Source organism: Lemur catta, chromosome 9, assembly GCF_020740605.2.
Source record: "Lemur catta isolate mLemCat1 chromosome 9, mLemCat1.pri, whole genome shotgun sequence".
Classification (NCBI taxonomy): Eukaryota; Metazoa; Chordata; class Mammalia; order Primates; family Lemuridae; genus Lemur; species Lemur catta.
The window spans coordinates 19,503,328-19,519,971 of record NC_059136.1 but is presented as its reverse complement, the minus strand read 5'-3'; the positions used below and the strand labels follow the sequence as shown (position 1 = coordinate 19,519,971).

At 45.4% G+C, this 16,644-nt stretch overlaps 2 non-coding genes and 1 pseudogene across 2 annotated transcripts; 1 reads left to right on the top strand and 2 right to left on the bottom strand.

The window, feature by feature from the left end:
* Positions 1-1,818: 1,818 nt before the first annotated feature.
* Positions 1,819-1,912, bottom strand: LOC123645386. The gene has a single exon (XR_006737562.1). It is a non-coding gene; the product is annotated as a small nucleolar RNA SNORD116 (small nucleolar RNA).
* Positions 1,913-4,610: 2,698 nt separating this feature from the next.
* LOC123645385 lies at positions 4,611-4,704 on the bottom strand. The gene has a single exon (XR_006737561.1). It is a non-coding gene; the product is annotated as a small nucleolar RNA SNORD116 (small nucleolar RNA).
* Positions 4,705-13,003: 8,299 nt separating this feature from the next.
* On the top strand, positions 13,004-14,075 carry LOC123644713 (annotated as a pseudogene).
* Positions 14,076-16,644: the final 2,569 nt, after the last annotated feature.

Here is a 16,644-nt window from a genome sequence, read left to right as displayed (position 1 = left end):
AGGGGATCTGACGACAATGGGTCTGTGCCGTCTTGTCCACACTCCCAGGTGGACCGCACCTGGCACAAAAGGAACCCACACCGACACTGGACACCGCCACCCTCATGGCGGGAAGATCACCCAGAGACACTGCCTCAAGGGCAGAGGCGGACCAACCTAGGAGGCCAGATGGGCTGCATGGCCAGGAACGCATCCTCCCTTCAGGGGAGACAACCTGCTCTCACAGGCATACCGGCACAACTGAAGAGCACTCATGGCTAAACGCCGTACACACTCCCCTAACCCTGGGCCACAAGGCCACAACACCGACATCCACCGGCCTTGCTTGTGTAAACCGCCCACCCGGGGCTCCAGTGCAGTTACCTCTCGGCAGCTGTCCATCAGGCCACGACCTTACAAGATTCACCAGACCACCGCCATCAAACCTGCAACTCAAGACCCCGACGGAGTCACCACATTCGGGCCAGACACACGGTTTCCCAATCAGTTCCCAAGCACAAAACCTATGCAACCTTCTTCCTTCATCCGAGCGCCATAACACCTTTCAGCCCATCCCGGCCACGGCATCACGGCAAACTGCCGAAGAGACCAGAGACGCTCCGCGCACCCACGCTCCACGAGGAATTACACATATAAACACATCTGAGCACCAGGAGAAATCACGGTATCCCAAGTCAGAAGTTGGCCCTCACACCGTGCCTGGGAGGTCACAGTCCGTGTGCCTCGGGGGGCCCATCACAGCCCATGAAGACCCCAAACAGACACTGAAGCCCACAGGGACAGCCAGGGCCAGTGACGTGCAAGTTCCCTTCCCTTCACAGCAAACACGCAAGCTTCCTGCACCAGGGCCGCAAATCTACAAAAAGAATGTCAACACGCAAGCTTCCTGCACCAGGGCCGCAAATCTACAAAGAGAATGTCACCTCAGAAAAGCTGAGACAAGCAAGGGCCCCATCAATGGAGGAGCCAACGGAACTATTCAGGAGCTGTCCACGCTACAGTGCAGCTCGGGACCTGCCAGCCAAGAGACCCTATGTGACCGAGGGACCCGCTGGGGTGTGGGGTGGCAAGGAAAGCACTCACTGGGACCCTGCACTTGGGCCCTCCTTTGCAATACCCAGGTCTGCCCAGGAATTGGCACCCAAGGGGCAACACCGCGCCGTTAAAACACTGAACGCTATGTGACACGGACGTTCTAGGGAGTATACTGCAACCCTTCGTCTCTGGCGTCCCTTCCAGCCAAGATCGCCAGTCCGTGGCACACAGGGATTCCACACAGGGGACAGGAGGAAGGAGATGGGGAGACTGCCCAACACCCAGGCGACCGCCAGCCAGGTGTAGGTGCAAAGTGGGTGCCAACAGGGGCCGCCCCAGCCGTTTCTATGCTTTCTGCCCCCTCGTCACTGGCAATTCCCTATCCCCACCGAACGTTAAGGCAACACCGACTTGAACCTGAGGCTTGGGCCTTGTGCTCTCCTAGGGAATGGAGGACCCCACCCTCTGCTTACGCACACAGGCCGCGGGGGCCCAGGTCTGTGTGACTGCGATCACGACACACATGCTGGCCCTGAGCTCCCCAGGCCTAGCCCACCTGGACCACCGCCAGTACTTAGGCCTGCAGTGCTGGCCACCACACCACCACCTGAGTGCCCACCGCACGGACCGTTCCCCTTCCCTTGTACAGCACCTGTTGGGGGTGTTCCTAATGCCCGTGACATGCAGGGCCTTCAAGTGTGGATGCCCTGTGTGGATGGGCAAATGTGTACCAGTGGCATTCCTCCCTCACTCTCCTAAAGGCTCTGGCTCAGGCAACGTGCTGGACCTCAGATCCGATGAGAGAGACGGTAGTGGGTTTCACTCATTTTGTTCAGATTTTCCAAGGAATGTTTTTTTGGGGACTCATCATCGATCCAAGCCACGTTCCCAGACGCTGGAAGTATCATCCCCAGAAAACGGTGGTGGGCGAGCCGGGGACCTCCAAGGCCTTGAGCGCCCTGGGGGACCCAGGGCCACGCCACGGAGCCAGAGGAACACACCGTTCCTTCCCTCTGGGGGTGGAACTCGGCAAGCCATCACTGGCCTGCTGAGAGACAGCTCCCGGGAGGAGCTGCAAGGGCCTGTAGACACCATCAGCACGCGGGGCAAGGGAGTGCTTACCCTCCTCCTCAGCGATCCACCAGCATGGGGCACAAGTTGGCCAATCCCGATTCCAGGATTCCGTAGCACCTCCGGGCCTCAGAAGAAACGAAGGGCTTCCTTCCAAGCAGCCAGCATGCCTCTCAAGGCAACTCCCCCTGAGAACTGTACACAAGGCATATGCACCGTTGAGAGGGGGACCCAGGGACACGGGCCGCCACTTCCATGCCATTCCTTCCAGCGGGGTAACCTTCCTGCCCTTCATTTAACTGCCTCGGGGCTTTTTCTACCCAGACCCGACCCATAAACACGTGTTTCCAAAATAACTTTCGTGGCCACCACTACGCCCTCACTTGTCTCCTAGTCGGAGCCCCTATTTCAGGCAGACGGTGTTTCTGGGAACCGCTTGTGCAGTCCTTGGGGCGTGTGCCTAGGTGAGACACACATGCTAGTCTGCGCTTGTGTTCCTCATTTCCTGACAGGCCAGTCACCCTCTACGATTTCCAGGCTTGACCCCATGAAAATCCTACCGCTCTAGACCAAGGCCTTGCATCAAGGGCATGAGAACCACGGCCTCTGCGAGCTTCTGACAGGGGCCAGAGGTGGCTTGCCTAAAAGCCACTACTTCTCCTGATGCCACGCTGTGCTCACACTCAAGGGGATCTGACGACAATGGGTCTGTGCCGTCTTGTCCGCACTCCCAGGTGGACCGCACCTGGCACAAAAGGAACCCACACCGACACTGGACACCGCCACCCTCATGGCGGGAAGATCACCCAGAGACACTGCCTCAAGGGCAGAGGCGGACCAACCTAGGAGGCCAGATGGGCTGCATGGCCAGGAACGCATCCTCCCTTCAGGGGAGACAACCTGCTCTCACAGGCATACCGGCACAACTGAAGAGCACTCATGGCTAAACGCCGTACACACTCCCCTAACCCTGGGCCACAAGGCCACAACACCGACATCCACCGGCCTTGCTTGTGTAAACCGCCCACCCGGGGCTCCAGTGCAGTTACCTCTCGGCAGCTGTCCATCAGGCCACGACCTTACAAGATTCACCAGACCACCGCCATCAAACCTGCAACTCAAGACCCCGACGGAGTCACCACATTCGGGCCAGACACACGGTTTCCCAATCAGTTCCCAAGCACAAAACCTATGCAACCTTCTTCCTTCATCCGAGCGCCATAACACCTTTCAGCCCATCCCGGCCACGGCATCACGGCAAACTGCCGAAGAGACCAGAGACGCTCCGCGCACCCACGCTCCACGAGGAATTACACATATAAACACATCTGAGCACCAGGAGAAATCACGGTATCCCAAGTCAGAAGTTGGCCCTCACACCGTGCCTGGGAGGTCACAGTCCGTGTGCCTCGGGGGGCCCATCACAGCCCATGAAGACCCCAAACAGACACTGAAGCCCACAGGGACAGCCAGGGCCAGTGACGTGCAAGTTCCCTTCCCTTCACAGCAAACACGCAAGCTTCCTGCACCAGGGCCGCAAATCTACAAAAAGAATGTCAACACGCAAGCTTCCTGCACCAGGGCCGCAAATCTACAAAGAGAATGTCACCTCAGAAAAGCTGAGACAAGCAAGGGCCCCATCAATGGAGGAGCCAACGGAACTATTCAGGAGCTGTCCACGCTACAGTGCAGCTCGGGACCTGCCAGCCAAGAGACCCTATGTGACCGAGGGACCCGCTGGGGTGTGGGGTGGCAAGGAAAGCACTCACTGGGACCCTGCACTTGGGCCCTCCTTTGCAATACCCAGGTCTGCCCAGGAATTGGCACCCAAGGGGCAACACCGCGCCGTTAAAACACTGAACGCTATGTGACACGGACGTTCTAGGGAGTATACTGCAACCCTTCGTCTCTGGCGTCCCTTCCAGCCAAGATCGCCAGTCCGTGGCACACAGGGATTCCACACAGGGGACAGGAGGAAGGAGATGGGGAGACTGCCCAACACCCAGGCGACCGCCAGCCAGGTGTAGGTGCAAAGTGGGTGCCAACAGGGGCCGCCCCAGCCGTTTCTATGCTTTCTGCCCCCTCGTCACTGGCAATTCCCTATCCCCACCGAACGTTAAGGCAACACCGACTTGAACCTGAGGCTTGGGCCTTGTGCTCCCCTAGGGAATGGAGGACCCCACCCTCTGCTTACGCACACAGGCCGCGGGGGCCCAGGTCTGTGTGACTGCGATCACGACACACATGCTGGCCCTGAGCTCCCCAGGCCTAGCCCACCTGGACCACCGCCAGTACTTAGGCCTGCAGTGCTGGCCACCACACCACCACCTGAGTGCCCACCGCACGGACCGTTCCCCTTCCCTTGTACAGCACCTGTTGGGGGTGTTCCTAATGCCCGTGACATGCAGGGCCTTCAAGTGTGGATGCCCTGTGTGGATGGGCAAATGTGTACCAGTGGCATTCCTCCCTCACTCTCCTAAAGGCTCTGGCTCAGGCAACGTGCTGGACCTCAGATCCGATGAGAGAGACGGTAGTGGGTTTCACTCATTTTGTTCAGATTTTCCAAGGAATGTTTTTTTGGGGACTCATCATCGATCCAAGCCACGTTCCCAGACGCTGGAAGTATCATCCCCAGAAAACGGCGGTGGGCGAGCCGGGGACCTCCAAGGCCTTGAGCGCCCTGGGGGACCCAGGGCCACGCCACGGAGCCAGAGGAACACACCGTTCCTTCCCTCTGGGGGTGGAACTCGGCAAGCCATCACTGGCCTGCTGAGAGACAGCTCCCGGGAGGAGCTGCAAGGGCCTGCAGACACCATCAGCACGCGGGGCAAGGGAGTGCTTACCCTCCTCCTCAGCGATCCACCAGCATGGGGCACAAGTTGGCCAATCCCGATTCCAGGATTCCGTAGCACCTCCGGGCCTCAGAAGAAACGAAGGGCTTCCTTCCAAGCAGACAGCATGCCTCTCAAGGCAACTCCCCCTGAGAACTGTACACAAGGCATATGCACCGTTGAGAGGGGGACCCAGGGACACGGGCCGCCACTTCCATGCCATTCCTTCCAGCGGGGTAACCTTCCTGCCCTTCATTTAACTGCCTCGGGGCTTTTTCTACCCAGACCCGACCCATAAACACGTGTTTCCAAAATAACTTTCGTGGCCACCACTACGCCTTCACTTGTGTCCTAGTCGGAGCCCCTATTTCAGGCAGACGGTGTTTCTGGAACCGCTTGTGCAGTCCTTGGGGCGTGTGCCTAGGTGAGACACACATGCTAGTCTGCGCTTGTGTTCCTCATTTCCTGACAGGCCAGTCACCCTCTACGATTTCCAGGTTTGACCCCATGAAAATCCTAACGCTCTAGACCAAGGCCTTGCATCAAGGGCATGAGAACCACGGCCTCTGCGAGCTTCTGACAGGGGCCAGGGGTGCCTTGCCTAACGCGGCTACTTCTCCTGTTGTCACGCTGTGCTCACACTCCCAGGGGATCTGGCGACAGTGGGGCCATGCTCCCTCTGGTCGCATTCCCAGGGCAACTGTACCTGCAAGATGACAGCTACCTTCCTGGCTGATGGTTTCCTCATCTCAAGGACCCTTAAAGGTGCCAGCAACACAGGTAGCTGCCTCCGTCTAATGCCCTGAGGCCTATAAGACTACACATCTCTGATGGCCTTGTTCTCCAATCATGCCTGGCCATCAAAACAAAACCCAATGACTACCCTGTTTACATGTTACCCCGCTGCACAATTTCACCATGAATTTCCACAGAAGGAACAGAATAGCAATTTCGACCTCATTGTGACACAGGGCTGTTTAAATGTAGACACCTTCTCAGGGCCAGCTTCCCAACAGGTGTCACACGGAAGGATTTTGTAATGCCATCCTCCTAAACACCTCAACTGCTTCCAAGTTTAAAGAGGCAGAGCCGCCAGGTAAGGGGCATGGGGCTCTCCCCAGAACCTCTTCCCCTCAACAGCTAATGAGATTGCCGATCATGGAAATCATCAACTAAACCAGTTGGTTAACTACAGGGGCTAGGTGAAAAACCAACTGATAGAAGGGCGTATATATGATCGGGTTTTCAGACATAGAAGCGAATGACTTGTCTCTAAGTACATATTTTCATATAGCTTTTATTGTTAGAACAAATGCAATGTTTCACAAACCCTATAAAGAACAAAACTAAACTTTTAAATCAACCATTATTGGGTTTGGAGATCTCATGCAGCTCTCAGGAAGAGATACATTGATACGGCATTATTATTTCATCTGACTCAAAGTCCACGCTTTAGGAAAAGGCCTATCAGTGCATTTGTCAAAAGCTGGCACAGAAACTTAACCTCTGGAAAATGAGATGTCCACTGGGGGCTTTGGAAACTGCGGACATATTCTTAGGTATCTAGAAAGCTTTGTTCATGTGTAGAGCTATGCATATACTCAAAAAAGAGCTCAAAAATACCTCATCTCTCACCTCTGGCTGACCTTGAGGCCCTGAGCAAACAAAAAGTGAAGACTACAGCAGAAGTGTAAATTGCCTAAACAAATGTTCATGTAATGCTCTAAGATGTACACACAGCATATTGGTTATGGATGGAAAACTTACTGGTTCAAATCATTTGAGAAAATCTCTGTCCATCATTAGTTGGCCACTTAGTTAACTGACACATAGAGACCATACATGGCAATGAATACAAACTTTACAGAATTAGTTTGGAAAATATTAACAAACAGCAGCAATCAACTCTGGGGAGAGATATCATTTCCAGAGTTTCTATGTGTATTAAAATGTCTAGTTTTTTAAAACAATATGACATATACAAAGAAACAGGAAAGTATGAGGGAAGAGGGGGAAATGGCAGACTAGAAGCAGCTGACAATCACCACTCTCAAGGAGAGGAATGTTGCAGGTGGATGCCTACGTATGGATGGCTCTTCTTGAAGAGAACACTGTTTCCTAACACTCTGGGAGGCCAAGTTAGGAGAATCGCTTGAAGTCAGCAGTCTGTGACTGTCCTCAGCATGAGGGAGATACTGTCTCTACTAAAAATAGAAAGAAATAGCTGGGCAGGCAACTAAAAATAGAAAAAAATTACCTGGGTGTGGTGTCACACAGCTGTAGTCCCAGCTAGTTGGGAGGCTGCGACAGGAAGAATGCTTAAGCCCAGGAGTTTGAAGTTGCTGTGAGCTAGGCTGATGCCATGGCATTCTAGCCTGGGCAACAGAGTGAGACTCTGCCAGAGAAGAGGAGAGGAGAGGAGAGGAGAGGAGAGGAGAGGAGGAGAGGGGAGGGGAGAGGGGAAAGGAAAAAGGAATGGAAAGGAGAAAGGAAAAAGGAAAGGAAAGGAAAGGAAGGAGAAGAGAAAAAAAAGAAAGGAAGAAAGAGAAGGAAGGAAGGAAGGAAGGAAAGAAAGGAAAGAAAAGGAAGGAAAGAAGGAAGGGAGAAGAAAAGAGAAGAGAAGAAAAAATAAAAGAAAGAAATGAAAAGAAAAGAAAGAAAAGAAAAGAGAAAGAAGAGAAAGAAAAGAAAAGAAAAGAAAAGAAAAGAAAAGAAAAGAAAAGAAAAGAAAAGAAAAGAAAAGAAAAGAAAAGAAAAGAAAAGAAAAGAGAAAAAAAAAGAAAAGAACACTGCTGTAAAACTCTGGAGAAGTGCTGGAGGACTGTCAGAGTAAAAGAGAAGGTGATGGGATAATTCATTTGTCAAGATCAAAGGGATCTTCAGAGAGGCATCCACATGTGAGGAAGGTCACAAGGACAGAGCCCTGGGGCTCCACGCTCACCCCGAAGTTACTGCAGCCTGAGGTATGAGGGGGCTCTCTACACCGTCACACCTCTAGAATGACTGACAAGCCTCTAGGGTCTGCACAGAGACATTGCACTGAAGGGGAGGCACAGCAGGGTCATTGTGATTTATGCTGATCCCATTCTGAGCTCTCAGGTACACGGTGCCAGGTCTGCATAGCACTGGACTTTGCAGCATCAGCCTTTCCACTGCCCTAGCCAGGGAGAGGACAGAACACACATTCACCCATGCTGCACCCTGTGACTGGGAAGTGGAGTGCCTTTCTTGCCCCCAGCATGGGATCTGAGCAAAAGAGGCACTCGCTCTAGGCACCACAGGCACCACCTGGGAAGCCTTGAGTGACTACTTAAGCAGAACCCAGGCATGGGGGAGAACCTTCGCCACCCAACGGCCCCAACCCACCTCTGTGGTCCCTGGGCCACAGGAACCAATCCCTCCCACATGGCTCTGCATTTATAGTCCCTGAGCTATCAGAACAGTCCTCCTCCACCTGCCGAGCTCTACCTCTGTGGTCACCTGTTCTAGTTCTGAGGATCTCCATACACCCAGGCCTAAGGCTCTCCCCCTGTGATTTCAGAGCTACTGCCAGGCCCACAACACTGCCCTGAGATTCCAGCATTGCACCTGGACCCCAAGACCCAACTCTTCAGTCTCCACCACTGCTGCAAATACCCACAGTCAAGACACCCATGGCCACTGCCTAGATAGCCTCACTCAGTTGCCACTGTCACTTCCATAGGGAGACCCCAACAGGAGAAATCACCTACAGCACGAGCCTCCATGGAGAGGGTCTCACCTGGGCCTGAATTCAAACTTTCAACAACAATCTGGGGAAACAACCACCACCCTACACAAAGATCATCCAGCACTGGCAAGGGGCATGGGACATAACAGAACAGGTACACTACAAGCTCTCAGTGTGTCCTCCTCTCCCCTGCTGAGTCAACATTCCAGAGTAGGACACAAAAGCACAGTCTAGGGACCTCCCTTTCTTCTCACTAAGTAAGAGAGCTCCCAGCAAAGGAGAATAGTTGTCCTGCAAACCTATTAGCCCTGAGCCAAGAGAAGAGGATTAGATGAGAGGCATCCAGCAAGAGAACACTAGCAAAATGAAAAAAAAAAAAAAATAATAATAATTTGCACCACCAAAGGATCAAAATGGAGCTACAATCAAAACTCAATTATTGGGCCAGGCGCAGTGGTGGCTCACGCCTGTAATCCTAGCCCTCTGGGAGGCCAAGGCAGGTGGATCACTCGAGGTCAGGAGTTCGAGACCAGCCTGAGCAAGACCCCCGTCTCTACTAAAAAAATAGAAATAAATTACCTGGACAACTAAAAATATATATAGAAAAAATTAGCTGGGCATGGTGGCACATGCCTGTAGTCCCAGCTACTCAGGAGGCTGAGGCAGTAGGATCGCTTAAGCCCAGGAGTTTGAGGTTGTTGTGAGCTAGGCTGACGCCACGGCACTCACTCTAGCCTGGGCAACAAAGTAAGACTCTGTCTCAAAAAAAAAAAAAAAACCTCAATTATCTTCCATGGAAGAGCTGGGAAAATAAAAAAATAAAAATAAAAATAAATTATTGAAATGACAGAAATGGAATTCAGAATATGGATGGCAAATAATATGAATGGAATTGAAGAGAAAGTTGAAAACCAACAAAAAGTAGCCACAAAATAACCTGAAAACAAGGCTCTCGTCCAAACCCAGTCATTCAAACATGCATAAAAGAAAACAAAGAAGAATAAACAATCACATAGAGAAATATGGGACTATGTAAATTGAACTAATATATGAGTTATAAGCACTCCTGGGAGAGAAGAAGATAGAGATAAAAGCATGGAAAATCTGTTTGAGAGAATTACTGAGGAAAACTTCACTGGTATGACCAGAGATTCAGACATCCAGATACAAGATGGTCATCGAATACCTGGAAGATTCATAGCAAAGAAGACACTCCAAGACACATAGTAATCAACCTGGCTTAAGTCAAAATGAAGGAAAAATTCTACAAGCAGCAAGACTAAAGCAACAACTAACCTACAGAGTAAAACCCATTTGGCTAACTGTAGAATTCTCAGCAGAGACCTTAGAATCCAGATGGAATTGGGGAAAACTTCAAAGCATTGCCCCTATGAACTGGAATAAGACAAGGATACCCACTGTCACCACTTTTATTCAACACAGTACTAGAATTCCTAGCCAAAGTGATCAGGCAAGAGAGAGAAATAAGGGACATCCAAATAAGGAAACAGAGGTTTAAACTATCCCTGTTGCTGATATGATCCTATATCTAGAGAACCCCAAAGATTCCACCAAAAGACTCCTATAATTGGTAAATAAATTCAGTAAAGTCTAAGGTTACAAAATCAATGTATAAAAATTAGTAGCATTTCTATACACTAATAACAGGCAAGATGAGAGTCAAATCAAGAACTCAATATCATTTAGAATAACTGCAATGAAAATAAAATACCTAGGAATACAAGGAGGTTAAAGATCTCTGAGGAGAACTACGAAACAAAACAAAACAAAACAAAACAAAAATACCCAACACACACACACACACACACACACACACACACACCCCATGGATCACTACTCAGCCATAAAAAGGAATGAATTAATGTCTTTTGGAGCAATTTGGATGAAACTGGAGAACATTATCCTAAGTCAAGTAACTTGGGAATGGAAATATAAACACCACATGTACTCTCTAATAATTTGGAACTAATTTTTGGGCACATATGGGCTCACAGAGAAGTAAAACTCATTGGAAATCAAGAAGAGGGGAGGGGTAGGAGAAGAAAGATAAAAGCCTACCTAATAGGTATAATGAACACTATTTGGGTGATGGGCACAAAAATTGCCATTATTTAAGCATTATAAAAACTATCCATGTAACAAAAACATTTGTACCCCCTTAACATTTTGAAATAAAAATAGAAACAAGATAGTATGGTACATGCATAAGAAATATAACCTGAGCTTTTGTACTCCCATGAAGAGCTGAAATTAAAAAAAAAAAAAATTGCTGTAAAAAAAAGAAATAGAGCAATCAAGAAAAATGGTCTCTCAGGAAGCCCAGATGTGGGACATACTAAACAAATGACATCATAAAATGAGCTACTATAAATATTTCAAATAATTAAAGGAACCCATGTCCAGATAAATGAAGGAAAGTAAGACAATGATGTCTCATCAATTAGATAATAAAGACACAGAAATAATACATAAAAAGACATTCTGAAGTCGAAAAATAAGTAATAAAAATTTAATAGAAAAAGTAATCTGTCTATTTAAGCTGGCAAGAAAAAGAATCAACAAATTTAAATATAAGACAATTGAGGAGATCCATTCTATGAACCAGAAAAATAAGATAAAAGAAAAACCGAGCTTCAGAGTGCTGAAGAACACAATCAAGCTTATCAGCATAAACATAAGAGTTACAGAAGAGAAAAAGGGGAAAAATATTATCTGGAGAAAAAATTAGTAAAATTCCCTAAATGCAAAGAAAAACACTTATCTACATACACAATGAATCTGCTGAATTCCAAGTAGACTAAATATAAGGAAATTTATACCTAGTGAAAATTTCAAAAGTCAAAAATTCTTCAAAATTGCAAGAAAGAAAGAAATGACATATCTGGCACAATAGAAAAAGGAAAAAAAAAAACAAAAAAAAGTGTCAATTCATAATTCTCTATAAACCAAAACGATTCTTCAAGAATGAAGGAAACATTAAGACATTCCCAGGTAAATATAATGTGAGATAACCTGTTGCCAAAAGAGCTATCCTACAAGAAAAAAGTAAATGGACCCTTTAGATTTAAACACAATAACACTAGACAGTAACTCAAATCTATGTGAATAAATCAAAAGAACCAGTAACATAATTATTAGGCAAATATAAAAGACAGTATAAATCTTTGAAGTATAATAATATAAAAAAATGAAAGGTGAGGGAACAGAGCTACATTTGAACAAAGTTTCCATATACTGTTGAAATTAATTTAATATTAAATCTAAACAATTAATATGCTTTTACAAATTAAAAAAATAATTGTAATCTCAAAGGCAACCACCAAGAGAAGAACTAAAAACAAAACAAATAAAAAAATAAATAAAAGACAAGAAAATTGAAATGGTATCCTAGGAAATACCTATTTACAATAAAGGATGGCAATAGGGAAGACTAATAATACAAAACAGGCAAAGGACATTAATTTATAATTTTAAAAAATCAGTAAGAAAGACTATTAAAACAAAACAGACATAAAGCATAAAGCAAATAGAACAATGGCAGTTGAAAATTTTACCTTATCAGTAATTACATAATTAGTACATGAAGTAACCTCTCCATTTAAAAGGCAGAGATTGACACAATTATATATTGTCTACAAGAGACATACTTTGATTTCAAAGACAAAAAAATAGGTCGAAAAATAAAAGGAAAGAAGAATAAGATAAAACTGCATTAATAGTACCCAGAAAGTGGACAGGCTATAATAAAATCTGACAAAATACACTAATATCATACTAAATAAACTTTAAGACAAAAACTGTTGGTAGAATTTTACAAAAGCAATAAGAGCTAGTGTGAGATAGAGCAGTAGGGTGACTATAGTTTACAATACTCTATCATACATTTCAAAATAGCTAGAAGAGAGTAATTCAAATGTTTCTAGCATAAAGAAAAGGCAAACATTTAAGGTGATATAGATATCCCAAGTATACACATTAATCTTTACAAATTATAAAAATGTATTAAATTATTACATGTACCCTGAAACTATGTACCTTTATTGCGTATCAATAAAAAATAAAACAAAAAACAAAAAAAGTATAGGTAGAGACAAAGGACATTTTATGATGATAAAACTATCAATCCATCAGGAAGACATAACAATTATAAAGGTATATGCACCTAACAACAGAGCCCCAAGACACATAAAAAATGTGACAGAATTTTAAAGGAAACATGGATAATTAATAACAGATGAACATTTTAATATCTGACTTTCAATAATGAATACAACAACGAGACAGAAGATCAATAAGGAAATTAAGACTTAACAATAAAAAACAACTATAGATGCGCAAACGGTTCCTCCTCAACATGGAGTCTTGTAGCCCAGGGCTTACCTGAATCAGGATGCGAGAGTGGTGGGTTCAGGTGGGGCTGTTGGCTGTGCCCCTGCTTGCTGCGTACCTGCACATCCCGCCCCCTCAGCTTTCCCCTGCCCTTCACGCATGGAAGGCTTCAGGCAAATTTTTCACCTACAAGGGACTGCGCATCTTCTACCAAGACTCTGCAGGTGTGATTGGAAGCCCGGTGATAGTTGTGCTTTTACATGGCTTTCCAACATCCAGCTATGATTGGTAGAAGATTTGGGAAGGTCTGACCTTGAGGTTTCATCGAGTGATTGCCCTTGATTTCTTAGGCTTTGGTTTCAGTGACAAACCGAGACCACATCACTACTCCATATTTGAGCAAGCCAGCATCATGGAAGCGCTTTTGCAGCATCTGGGGCTCCAGAACAATAGGATCAACCTTTTATCTCACGATTATGGAGATATTGTTGCTCAGGAGCTGCCCCTATAGGTACAAGCAGAATCAATCTTGGCGGCTTACCATAAGGAGTCTGTGTCTGTCAAATGGAGGTATTTTTTCCTGAGACTTGCCATCCTCTCCTCTAAAAGCTACTCAAAGATGGAGGCGTGCTGTCACCCATCCTCACACAGCTGATGAACTTCTTTGTATTCTCGAGAGTTCTCACCCCAGTCTTTGGGCCATACACTCCGCCCTCCAAGAGCGAACTGTGGGACATGTGGGCAGCAATCCACAACAATGACAGGAACTTAGTAATCGACAGTCTCTTACAGTACATCAATCAGCGGAAGAAGTTCAGAAGACACTGGGTGGGAGCTCTTATCTCTGTAACTATTCCCATTCATTTTATCTATGGGCCATTGGATCCTGTTAATCCCTATCCAGAGTTTTTGGAGCTATACAGGAAAACGCTGTTGCGGTCCACAGTGTCGATTCTGGATGACCACATTAGCCACTATCCACAGCTAGAGGATCCCATGGGCTTCTTGAATGCATATATGGGCTTCATCAACTCCTTCTGAGCTGGAAAGAGTAGCTTACCTGTATTACTTCCCCTACTCCCTTATCTGTTGTGTATTCCACTTAGGAAGAAATGCCCAAAAGAGATCCTGGCCATCAAACACTATTCTCTCAAAGAAGTGTCCACTTTACTCACATTGGTGAACAGTATATAGGAAAAGGCCAGCAGGAGCTCAGACTAGGGGTTGACATAATAGTCTGCCTCCCATTCCTTTGACGTCTGATCAGAAGTGGATGGATTTGATTTTTGTCTTTGTGTTATTAGGAAATTCTGATGAGCAGTGCTACTCACTGATGCAGAAAGATATTCTTTTGCATAAAAGACTTTTTTAACACTTCTTTGGACTTTTCTCAAACATTTAGAAGTGCTAATTTCTGGCCCAGCCCCAATTGGAATCCTCAAGTAAAAAATGAGAGGGGACCTCCTTACCCCTCTCCTTGAATGGCTTTAAGGGCACAAACTTTTAAAAAGTTCTCTAAGCAACACAGCATCAAGTGAGAGTGAGTCTCCTTTGTCATAATTTTGGATTCAGTTTCATCAGCTGCTTCTAATTATAGATAATTGTTAAAATAGATATTGGTTTAAATAATACAGTATTCTAAGTATACATTAAGACTATGATTTACCTACACATATGTATTTTATAAGGATACTAAACCAGTAGACCCTTATTCTGCCAAACTAGTGAACCTTATTAAACTTGTTTAATTTTTGAATTGAACTAAATCCAAACTATTTACACAATTTCCTAAAATCACAGGACATTAAGGACCAATAGCATCTGTGCCAGAGATTGTTGTCAGTTGTAAAGACCAATTCTAAAAGCAAACAACATTCTGACTCCTCATACCTCGGTTTTTAGAAGCATGTCATCTCTCCTGAGCTAAATTGAGGGGAGGGAAATCATTGTGTAGTCTAAGTTACCATGCTGAACGTACATCGATTCCTTTCATGATGATTGCTTAACTCCCCGTTGGCTATCCCAGAGAGGCCTTCTTCACGTAGCTCAGCAATTCCTGTACCTTACAGACAGGAAAGTTCTGGAAGCTTTAAGAACAAATTCTGAAAGACCTATGAGCAGTGGTGCTGAATACTTTTTTTTTAAGCCACATTTCATTGTCTTAGTTTAAAGCAGGATTAAGAGATTATTTTAAATTCATTTTTTATTAGCATCTTCAAGTATAATAACTTTTAAACTGGAATAAGTGTTTATTTTCTATTAATAAAATGAACTGTGACAAAAAAAAAAACAACTATAACTACCATATATACAACAATCTACCCAGTAGAAAATATGTTCTTTTCAAGTGATCATGGAATGGTGTCCAAGGTAGTTATTAGGCCACACAGCAATCACAATAAGTTTAGAAGCAAAGAAATCATTGAAATATGTTCTCTGACCACAATAGAATTACATTAGAAATAAACAAAAAGGAATTTTGAAATTCCCAATATGTGGAAATTATACAGCACATTCCTAATGAATACCTAGGTCATAGAAATTAGAAAATAGGGTGAGTTGGGCCAGGCGCGGTGGCTCATGACTGTAATCCTAGCACTCTGGGAGACTGAGGCGGGTGGATTGCTCGAGGTCAGGAGTTCGAGACCAGCCTGAGCAAGAGCGAGACCCTGTCTCTACTAAAAATAGAAAGGAATTATATGGCCAACTAAAAATCTATATAGAAAAAATTAGCCGGGCATAGTGGCACATGCCTGTAGTCCCAGCTACTCGGGAGGCTGAGGCAGTAGGATCGCTTAAGCCAAGGAGTCTGAGGTTGCTGTGAGCTAGGCTGACGCCATGGCCCTCATTCTAGCCTGGGCAACAAAGCGAGACTCTGTCTCAAAAAAAAAAAAAAAGAAAGAAAGAAAGAAAGAAAAGAAAATAGTGTGAGTTAAATCAAAACAAAACACAATATAAGAAAATATATGATATGTGGCTAAATGAGTTCTTTGAGAGAAGTTTATAGCTGTAAACATCCATGTTAAAAATAAAAAGATCTCAAACCAATAACCAAACTTTTTACCTTAAAAAACTAGAAAAAAAAGAAGACCAAAGCTAAATAGCATCAAAAAGAATAAAACATGTCAGAATAAGTTTAAAGAAAGAGTGTTAGTCTTCTACACTGAAACTATAAGATAATGTTTAAAGACACTTTTTAAAGGTTTAATTAAGTGGAAAGACATCCTATGTTTATGTAGATAAGACTCAATATTGCTAAAATGGGAAATTCCCAAATTGATCTACAGATTCAAAAGGAAAAAAAAGTAGAAAAATTCTTTGAAGGACACCATTAGGATAGAGAAAAGACAATCCACAGAATGGGAGACAGCATTTGCAAATCATCTCACTGATAAAGGGCTTATTTCCAGAATATGTAAAGGGTACTTCAAATTCAATAATATAACAAATAACCCAATTAAAACTAGGCAAAGAAGTTAAATAGATATTTCTCCAAATAAGACATAAAAATGACAATTAAACACATTTTAAAAGCCCAACATTATTAGTGATTAGGAAAATAGAAATCAAAACCCAATTAAGAGGGACAACAGCAAACATGGCAGAGTATGGAAATCCAAAAATCTGTCCTTCCACAAAAGAAACAAG